Source organism: Hakea prostrata, chromosome 3, assembly GCF_041222555.1.
Source record: "Hakea prostrata isolate BN-2017 chromosome 3, UWA_Hpros_2, whole genome shotgun sequence".
In the NCBI taxonomy this organism is placed as follows: Eukaryota; Viridiplantae; Streptophyta; class Magnoliopsida; order Proteales; family Proteaceae; genus Hakea; species Hakea prostrata.
In genome coordinates this window covers 18,091,248-18,100,258 of record NC_142602.1, presented here as the reverse complement: position 1 = coordinate 18,100,258, position 9,011 = coordinate 18,091,248, and positions in this window count along the sequence as shown.

Below are 9,011 nucleotides of genomic sequence, written 5' to 3'. Positions count from 1 at the left end.
AAGGCCAAAATCAAGGCTAAAATTAGGGGCCACAATTAGGGCCAAAATCAAGGATGGATCAAGACGGGCTCGATGGGCCGAAGAATAATCCCAGGCCCGCCCTTTGGCCCTAATCCGGGCTAGAATATTTTGACCATGACCCTCCCTCAGGGTCAAAATGTTAAGCCCAACCCCTATTCGGGCTCAGGGCGGGTTAGGGCCACCATGGCCAAACATGCACCCCTAGTGAAGGTCAATAGAGAGGACAAGTGGCCATTTATTTCCCCAGTAATTAATTGGGGATCGATAATCCATTACCCAAAGTGAGACTTTAGCTTATTGTTGAGAAATGTCATGTCAGCATTGCCTCACCAACGCCCATTAGTTTTGAAGATAACAAACACAAATTATTAATGTCTACATTAAGTTGTGATTGTCCGGCTCATTACTAAAACAAGTAGACCGAATTCGACTCATTAGACCAAACTCATTGAATGTCCAAACCCAAGTCAAGATCAAGTAATCTTGGGTAAGGAATCAAAGTCAAGATGAGCATCAAGTTCAAAGCATAAGAAGATGCGAAGATCAAGCCAAGTTCAAGACTTAGATGAATTTAGGACTTAGGACACCTCCATATGCACTCACATGTAATTGTATTAAATTATGAACATATCTTGTCACTAGACTGACCTAGGACATACTATGAGAGTGTAAGAAGCTTAGGGTTGATTAGAAACACCAAAAACCCAATCAAGTCAAAGTCCCAACTTGCTTGTGCACCCAGTGCTACAAACAGACGTCCATCTGGTCACAGAGTGCTAGACGAATTTTCCATCTGGCCAGAAAAACATTCGTCTGACTATAATATTCCAGACGGACGTCCATTTGGTCCTTACTTAACCCAACGGCTATTTTTAACGGCTAAAATTTGAGTCGAATCTCCATCTAATCTAGATGGAAGTCCGTCTGGACTGAAATTTCACAAAAATTTCTATCCGTTGGGAGGTTGGGCCAAACAATTGAATGCCATCTTTATAAGCCCAACCACCACCATTTGAGAGTCTATACCTTGCCTATTGAGCATTTACTATCTAACAACTCTCAAAGCTCTCAAATTGGTGAACAAACATTGATCACTTGCCTTCCAACTTCACTCAACTTTGAAGGACATTTCAAAGTTGTCAAGCAAGTTCATTGGAGTCAAGCTTGGAGTGATTGAAGGCCATTGGGACTTCATTAGTGGTGCATCTCATCTCATGAGCATTCATTCATTATTACATCACACTCACACAAGGGTGAAAATGTCACACCCCTTGTTAGGTAATATCTTCAAATTGTATTGATTGTTAGGTTAATTAGAATTGGTAGAGGGTGCTCTTGCCCTACTTAGAACAAAGATTGTAAAGGGTGCTTTTGCCCTACTTAGAACATAAATTGTAAAGGGTGCTCTTGCCCTATTGAACATAGATTGAAAAAGGGTTTGATCTCTACTCATTGTATGGAAAGAAAATCATTAGTGGAATACTCTCTTAAGGCGAAGAGAAGAGTGGACGTAGACGTGCAAAGTCGAACCATTATAAAATATTTGTCTTGTGGATGATTGCATTACTTAATTATCATTGAAATCTACAATTTACTTTGTATTTGCAATTAAACAGAAAAATTAGGCAAATCCACTAGTTGCAACCTATTCACCCCCCTCTAGGTTGCCTTAACAATTGATATCAGAGCAAGAACTCAAATTGAGATTGAAATCAATATCTAAAAGAGTAAAAGATCATGACATCATCATCCAACCAATACTCCTCAATACCCGAAGGACTTAACACCTCTAGGCCTCCATATGTTGATGGAGAAGGATTTGAATATTGGAAAACTAGGTTTGAAGATTTTTTATGTGCCATTGACATTGATATTTGAGATATAATTACATGTGGACCCAATAACATTACCAAATTTGATAAAGATGGGAATAAAATACCCAAACCCAAGACTGAATGGGATGGAACCGACAAGGTCAAAGCCCAAGCAAACCACAAAGCCAAAATGTTTCTACAATGTACCTTAAGTGAAAAGGTATACAATAAATGTGGCACTTGCAAGAATGCCAAGGAAATTTACGACAAATTGGTTGTCACCTATGAAGGGACCAGCAAAATCAAAAAAATGAATTTGGATGTTCACATGTTTCAATATGAAAATTTCAAGATGTTAGATGATGAGAATATAACTTCTTTATTTACTAGATTCACTAATATTGTTAATAAATTGCATAATTTTGGTAAGGATTTTGCAAATGAGGATGTGATAAGGAGAATCCTAAGAGCTCTTCCACCTTCGTGGAGACCCAAGAAGACCACCATACAAGAAGTGGGAAACTTGAAGAATATCACACTTGATGAGCTCATGGGATCCCTACTTGCACATGAGGCGGAGCTTGAGGAAGACAAGAGATATGAAGATGAAAATCATTCAAAAGAGCCAAAGAAAAAGTCAATTACTCTTAAAAGCTCCACCAAGAAGGATAATAAAAGTGAAAGAGAAGAAAGCAACTCCGATAGTGACATAGCACTTATCACAAGGAAGTTCAAGAAATTTCTCAAAAGAAGAAAAGGACAATACCCACTCAAGGGACAATGTTCAAGGAATCAAAAAATAAAAATCTCTCAAAAGGAAGAACCCCACCTACTAACATTCAAGATGTTATTTGTTTTGAGTGTAGGAAACCGGGTCACTTCAAAACTGAGTGTCCAAACAAAGGAAAGAAGTAAGCCTACAAAGCCGAAGTCACCTACACTACAAGCAATGATGAGGAAGAAAACGAGGAATCCGATGAAGAGAATATCAACTTTGCTTTGATGGCTAAATCGGATGAAGATCAAGACCTTGAGGTAAATTCTATATACAATAGTCTTGAACCCATTAATGATGAAAATGAAATAGATGATATTGATGAAGAAGATCTAGTTAGTGGCTTCAAACCTTATATAATTTAAGTAAAAAACTTGAAAAGAAAAATAAAGTTTTGAAAGGTGAACTATCCTCTCTTAATGACACCGTAAATGATCTACAGGAGTGTATTAAGGAGATATAAAAGGAAAACATTGACCTAAACAATGCCCTTGTGACAATCACCAATGGGCAAAAGAACCTAGATAATCTTCAATGAACCCCCCCCCCCCAAAATTGTCCTCAAGATAAAGGACTTGGATTCAATGGTAAAACCACTATACCTAGAAAGGGGAAGGAAGCTAGATTTGAAATGGGATCATCTAGCAATAACCTTTCACCAAAATCCACAAACGTTCAAAGGAACATTCAAAGTGGGAACAAGACTCAACCTCAAGCCAATAAAGGAAAAATTGGAAGAGGAAATCACCATTACCAAAGGAAAGGGCAAAATGAAAATAATAAAAAAAAATGGACCAAAGAATAAGCAAGGAACAAAAAGACAAAATTACTTAATCAATGTTATTCAAGAAGTAGTGGAGGATACCAAAACCATTATGACCATAGGTAGCAAAAACCCTAAAACTACCATAATGTCCAAAGCCAACAACATCACCAATTTTGGCCAAACCAAAACCAAATGATGTTTGATTATAGTTGGTCATATCTCTACTATACCCCTTTTGAGCTTATGTCTCAACCTCCATTTAGGCCATATATGCCAAACCATCAAAGACCTAGAAGAAGTCGAAACTTCTATCAAAATACAAACCCAAGGAGTGTCACATCCTCCCAGCCGGTACCCTATCTGGCATACCCGAGAGTGTGATCCACAGCCCAAAAGATCAAGTTTAGGAACAATCATATCCATTTCGCACAATAACATAATCAAAAGCAAGAACAAATCATAATGTTCAAGTAATTTATAATAAAAGTCAAGAAAGGATCTCAGAAGGATCACTATAGAATATCAGAGTGGGGAATAACAAGATACCAAATCAAAAGACAACTGTAGAGTATAGCGGAAATATACCCTACAAACACATGCGGAAGGTAGATCAAAATCTAAGTAATGCTCTAAGCTAATACAAGTAAAGTAAAAGATAAGTCTAGAAGAAACAAAAGAAATCCAATCCACATCTTCAGTCAGCTCTTCTTACTCTTCAGTCTTCATCTTCTTCACATTGTGCTTCCTCATACGCATTGTCATAGTATTCAAACCTGTAGAGAAGTCTAACAAAAGATTGTACAAAAAGGAATGAGTTTCGAAGAAACTCAGTAAGGCAAGTTAATCCATAACATCATAGATAACATGTGGCAAAACATAACATGATGCAATGCAGTATGAAACAAGTAATGAATGTATGCATCTAACTCTATGTATGCTGGTCTCTATGGTAGACATGCTTTAAGTCATAGCACCGTACTTCTTTGGGAAGGTCCGCTCACATCCTCAACCATTTAAGATATCTTGGATTCCCTCACCCATTTAAGGTATCTTGGGCAGCCGGTTGGTAATGGGTCCTGCATCCCTCGGGACAAACCATGGTAGGGGGTTAAGTCAACACACTCTCTCACAACCATTTGGCATAAGTACTGGCGCATGTCAGGGAAAAGCCTAGCCCAATGCAAGTCATCTACTCAGTTACATCAACTCAGGTCCAGATACTTCCATTCCTCGTCCCTGACGATCCTTTCCGGTATCCTTTCCACTAGAGTCCTAATAGTCCCTGACTACGGACTCATCAACCCTATTGGTTATCCACATATGGTAAACGGGAAGCTCTCATGTCCTCTCAAGGGTTGGTTACCGGTCTTGAGCGTCCATGAGCCCAAGTCTAGCCATATGCAACCCTCCAATAAATGGCCTCTTTCGAGTATCCACAATGTGATCCATGTCCTCTCACGGATCTTTTCACAGGTCTTGAGCGCCCACGAATCCCCATTGAATTGTCAGATCAAAGAAGAGAGGTTTCAGATCTGCAGAGGAATCGTTCGAAATCACCAGAGAGAGTTTCGGAGAGGTCTTCTCACGTTCAAAAAGTGTTTAGGAGGCTGCCGTAACTAAGAAACTCGAAGTAGGGTTTAAATAGAAGTGAAAAACCCTAAAAATTACAAATTCTCGGATTTGGCAAACCCTTTGGTCGAGTGCTTGGTCGAGTGGTCCAGTAGACCAATCAGTCGACCAAGCAGAACAGCAAGGTTCAAACATGGATTCGGAGGGCTATACGAGGTCAAATTGAGTGAGGTTTTCTTCTACGAGTCAATCAAGAAGTCTAGTTTCCAGAAATACATTCAGATCAAGAATTGGAGTTCATTAGGTCAACCAACTAAGCTCATCTTCTTTGATGCGCAAGCAGGATTTGACAGACATAGTTCAGCAACTTCGGACAGGGATTTGAAAGGTTATATGGGGTCAAATTGAGTGGGGTTTTCTCCTGGAAGTCCATTACGAAGTCTAGTTTCATGAAATATATTCGGATTGAGCACAGAAGTTCATTAGGTATTTCAACTAATCACCCCTCTTCGGTGCGCAGATTCAGAACAAAACTGATGGCTCTCATGGAAAGGCTAGGGGTAATCAAGATTAACCCTAGGAAAAGAGAAACAAAGAATGCACAATCTGAAAAGGTGTTGGGAAGTTTCCAACAGATAAAAGAACATTAGGATCTCAGATATGGTTACCTCTCATAAGAGTTGGTTACCTCCCATGAGAGTTACCCATAATAAACTCTCACAAAAACAAACAACCCAAGATAGATAAAGGAACATCTCATTAATATTTCAAAATCAAGAATGGAAATAGGAAGGGTGTACCAATGAGAGAAAAGAATGTAAATAAATTCAAAGGAAAGAAATCCTAACATCCCATGGGAAGACTAGGGAGAATAAAGATTCATCCTAGGGAATAAAGATAAAGAAATCATAATAAAGAAAGTCTTGGGGAGGATCCAATGAATTAATAGAAAATAGAAGGGTTGCCAATTGGTCCAAGGAAAAACAAGAATCAACTCCTAAGAGAAAGGTCTGACATGGCTTCCTAAGATTTTCAAATATAGTAAAACTGAAATCACGGTCAAACTTCAAAGTCAACATTAAACAAAACTGAAATCACGGTCCAACTTTAAAGTCAACATTTAAACTAACCCTTCTTTACCCAAAACAGATAGGGTGACCTGGCTAGGTTTGGGCTGGATTTCACAAGGAGTGGGCAAAGAAGTCAAAACTTCAAAGGGCAAAGGAAACGAAAACCTCAAGTCCAAGAACCTTTTGACATTTGTGACCCAAGAGTTCAAAGACCCAAAGGATATCAATCCACTTAGTTCAACATGGAACCAATAAAATCTAACCAAGTTGGACCCATGTAGAAGTGAGGACCAATGCATATCTTTTCTTTCTTATACAGTTTTGCTTGATGAACACCCAAAGAAGTAAATAGTACATTGATAGCGGTTGTTCTAAGCACATGACGTCAAATCCAAAGTTCTTCATAAAACTTAGATCATATGATAGAGGATGTGTCACTTATGGAGACAATAGCAAAGGAAAAATAATAGGCGTTGGTCAAGTCAACATTGGAGGTACTTCTATTTCAAATGTATATTTAGTTCATAAACTATCATACTACTTGCTTAGTGTAAGTCAATTATGTAGTCTAGGTTATAAAGTTACATTTGATGTTTCACGTTGCCATGTGAAAGATATGAATGAAACTCTAATTCTAAAATGTATTAGGAAAGATAACATCTATACTTGTGTTTACAATAAATCATCTCCTAATATGACTTGTCTTCTTTCACATGAAGAAACTCTTATTTGGACTAGGTCACATCAATATGAAGTTGATTAAGACCATTGCATCAAATAACCTAGTTAGAAACCTTCCAAAAATAAAGTTTGATTGTGATTCTTTCCAAAAAGGAAAACAAATCAAAGTATCTCATAAGTCGAAGAACATAGTATCAACTAGTAGACCACTAGAACTTCTTCACATCGACTTATTTGGATCTAGTCCCATAGCTAGCCTTGGTGGTAAACATTATACATTTGTCATTTTGGATGACTACTCAAGGTATACATTGACTCTTTTTTTAAAACACAAGAATGATGCTTTTGAGGAATTCACCATTCTTGTTAAAAAAAATCAAAACAAAAAAAGATATCTCATAACCACCATTCAATGTGACCATGGAAGGGAATTTGACAACAACAACTACTTTGGAGAGTTATGTGATAAAGAAGTCATAACCCATAACTTCTCCACCCCTAGGACCCCTTAATCAAATGGAATGGTAGAAAAAAAGAATAGATCACCCAAGAAATGGCTAGAACCATGCTTAGTTAATTTTCATTGCCAAAGCATCTTTGGGCGGAAGCCACAAGCACCGTTTGTTATGTTTTAAATCATGTGCTAAATAGAAAACTCTTAAACAAGACACCATATGAACTTTATCATAATAAAGTATCTAGGGTTGATCACTTCCAAATATTTGGATGTAAATGCACTATATTGAACACTAAGGACCCTAGGAGAAAATTTGATGAAAAGGTTGAAGAGGAGTTTTCTTGGGATACTCCCAAAATAGTAGGGCATATAGATTGTTAAATAAAAGAACCTTAGTTGTGGAAGAATCAATAAACGTCAAATGTGATGTATCTCTACCTAAGGATAAATATAAACCTCTAATTGATGAAGATGATGATGGGGGGGGGGGGGTTGAACATGTAATTAGAGAAAATTTGGATAATTTATCTATAAAAGAACCTATAAATGATCGCAAAGATAGTGGGACCTCCTCTCAAGAATTATGTAAGGAGGTAGTCCCATGGGAAAGACCATCCCCTTGAACAAGTCATAGGTGACTTAGGTCAAGGAATCCAAACTAGATCAAGAACTCAAAATTTTTGCAATTATGTTGCATTTTTGTCAACTATATAACCCAAAAATGCAAAAGAGGCCTTAATCGATAGTTATTGAATCATGATCATGCAAGAAGAGTTAAATCAATTCGAAAGAAATGATGTTTAGGAACTCATTCAAAAACCCTGAGACCATACCATTATAGGTACCAAATGGGTATTTAGAAACAAGCTTGATGAAAATGGTCATGTTGTTAGAAATAAGGCAAGGTTGGTTGCCCAAGGGTATAATCAACAAAAGTGAATTGACTTTGATGAGACCTATGCACCCGTAGCCCAGTTGGAATCCAAAAGAATGCTATTGGTTTGCATGCCATAAGAACTTCAAATTATATCAAATGGATGTAAAACTGCATTCTTAAATGGATTCATTATGGAGGAAGTGTATGTTGCATGACCTCCGAGATTTAAAGACCCTACCTACCCCAACCATGTCTTCAAACTTAAAAAAGCTCTATTTGGACTTAAACAAGCTTCAAGAGCTTGGTATGAAATATCAAGCAAATTCCTAGTCCAAAAGAATTCTTAATGGATAAGGTAAACACCACATTATTTGTAAAGTATAAAAATAATGACATTATCATTGTGCAAATATATGTGGATAATATCATTTTTTGAGCTACAAATGAATCTTTATGTCATGATCTTGGTACTTGTATGGGAAATGAATTTGAAATGAGCATGAAGGGTGAATTAAATTTCTTTCTTGATTTGAAAATTAAATAAAGTGAAAATGGCATTTTCATTAGTCAAACTAAGTATATCAAAGAACTCACAGAAATTCAATGTAACCTCTCAAAAGGCTATTGGAACACCCATGAGCACATCTTTAAAATTATCAAAAGATGAGGATGGGAAGCCTTTTAATGCCACTAAGTATAAAGGAATGATTGACAGTCTTCAATACTTATTGGCTAGTAGACCTGACATAATGTTTAGTGTTTGTGCTTGTGCAAGATACCAAGCCAATCCTAAAAAATCTCATGCTTGTGCTGTAAAGAGAATATTCATATACTTGAAAGGTACATCAAACTTAGATTTATAGTACCCTAAGGGACAAGAATTTGACTTAGTTTCTTGGATGCTGACTTTGCCGGTTGTCATGTTGACTGGAGAGCACAAGTGGTACATGTCATTTGCTTGGACCATGCCTAATGTCATGG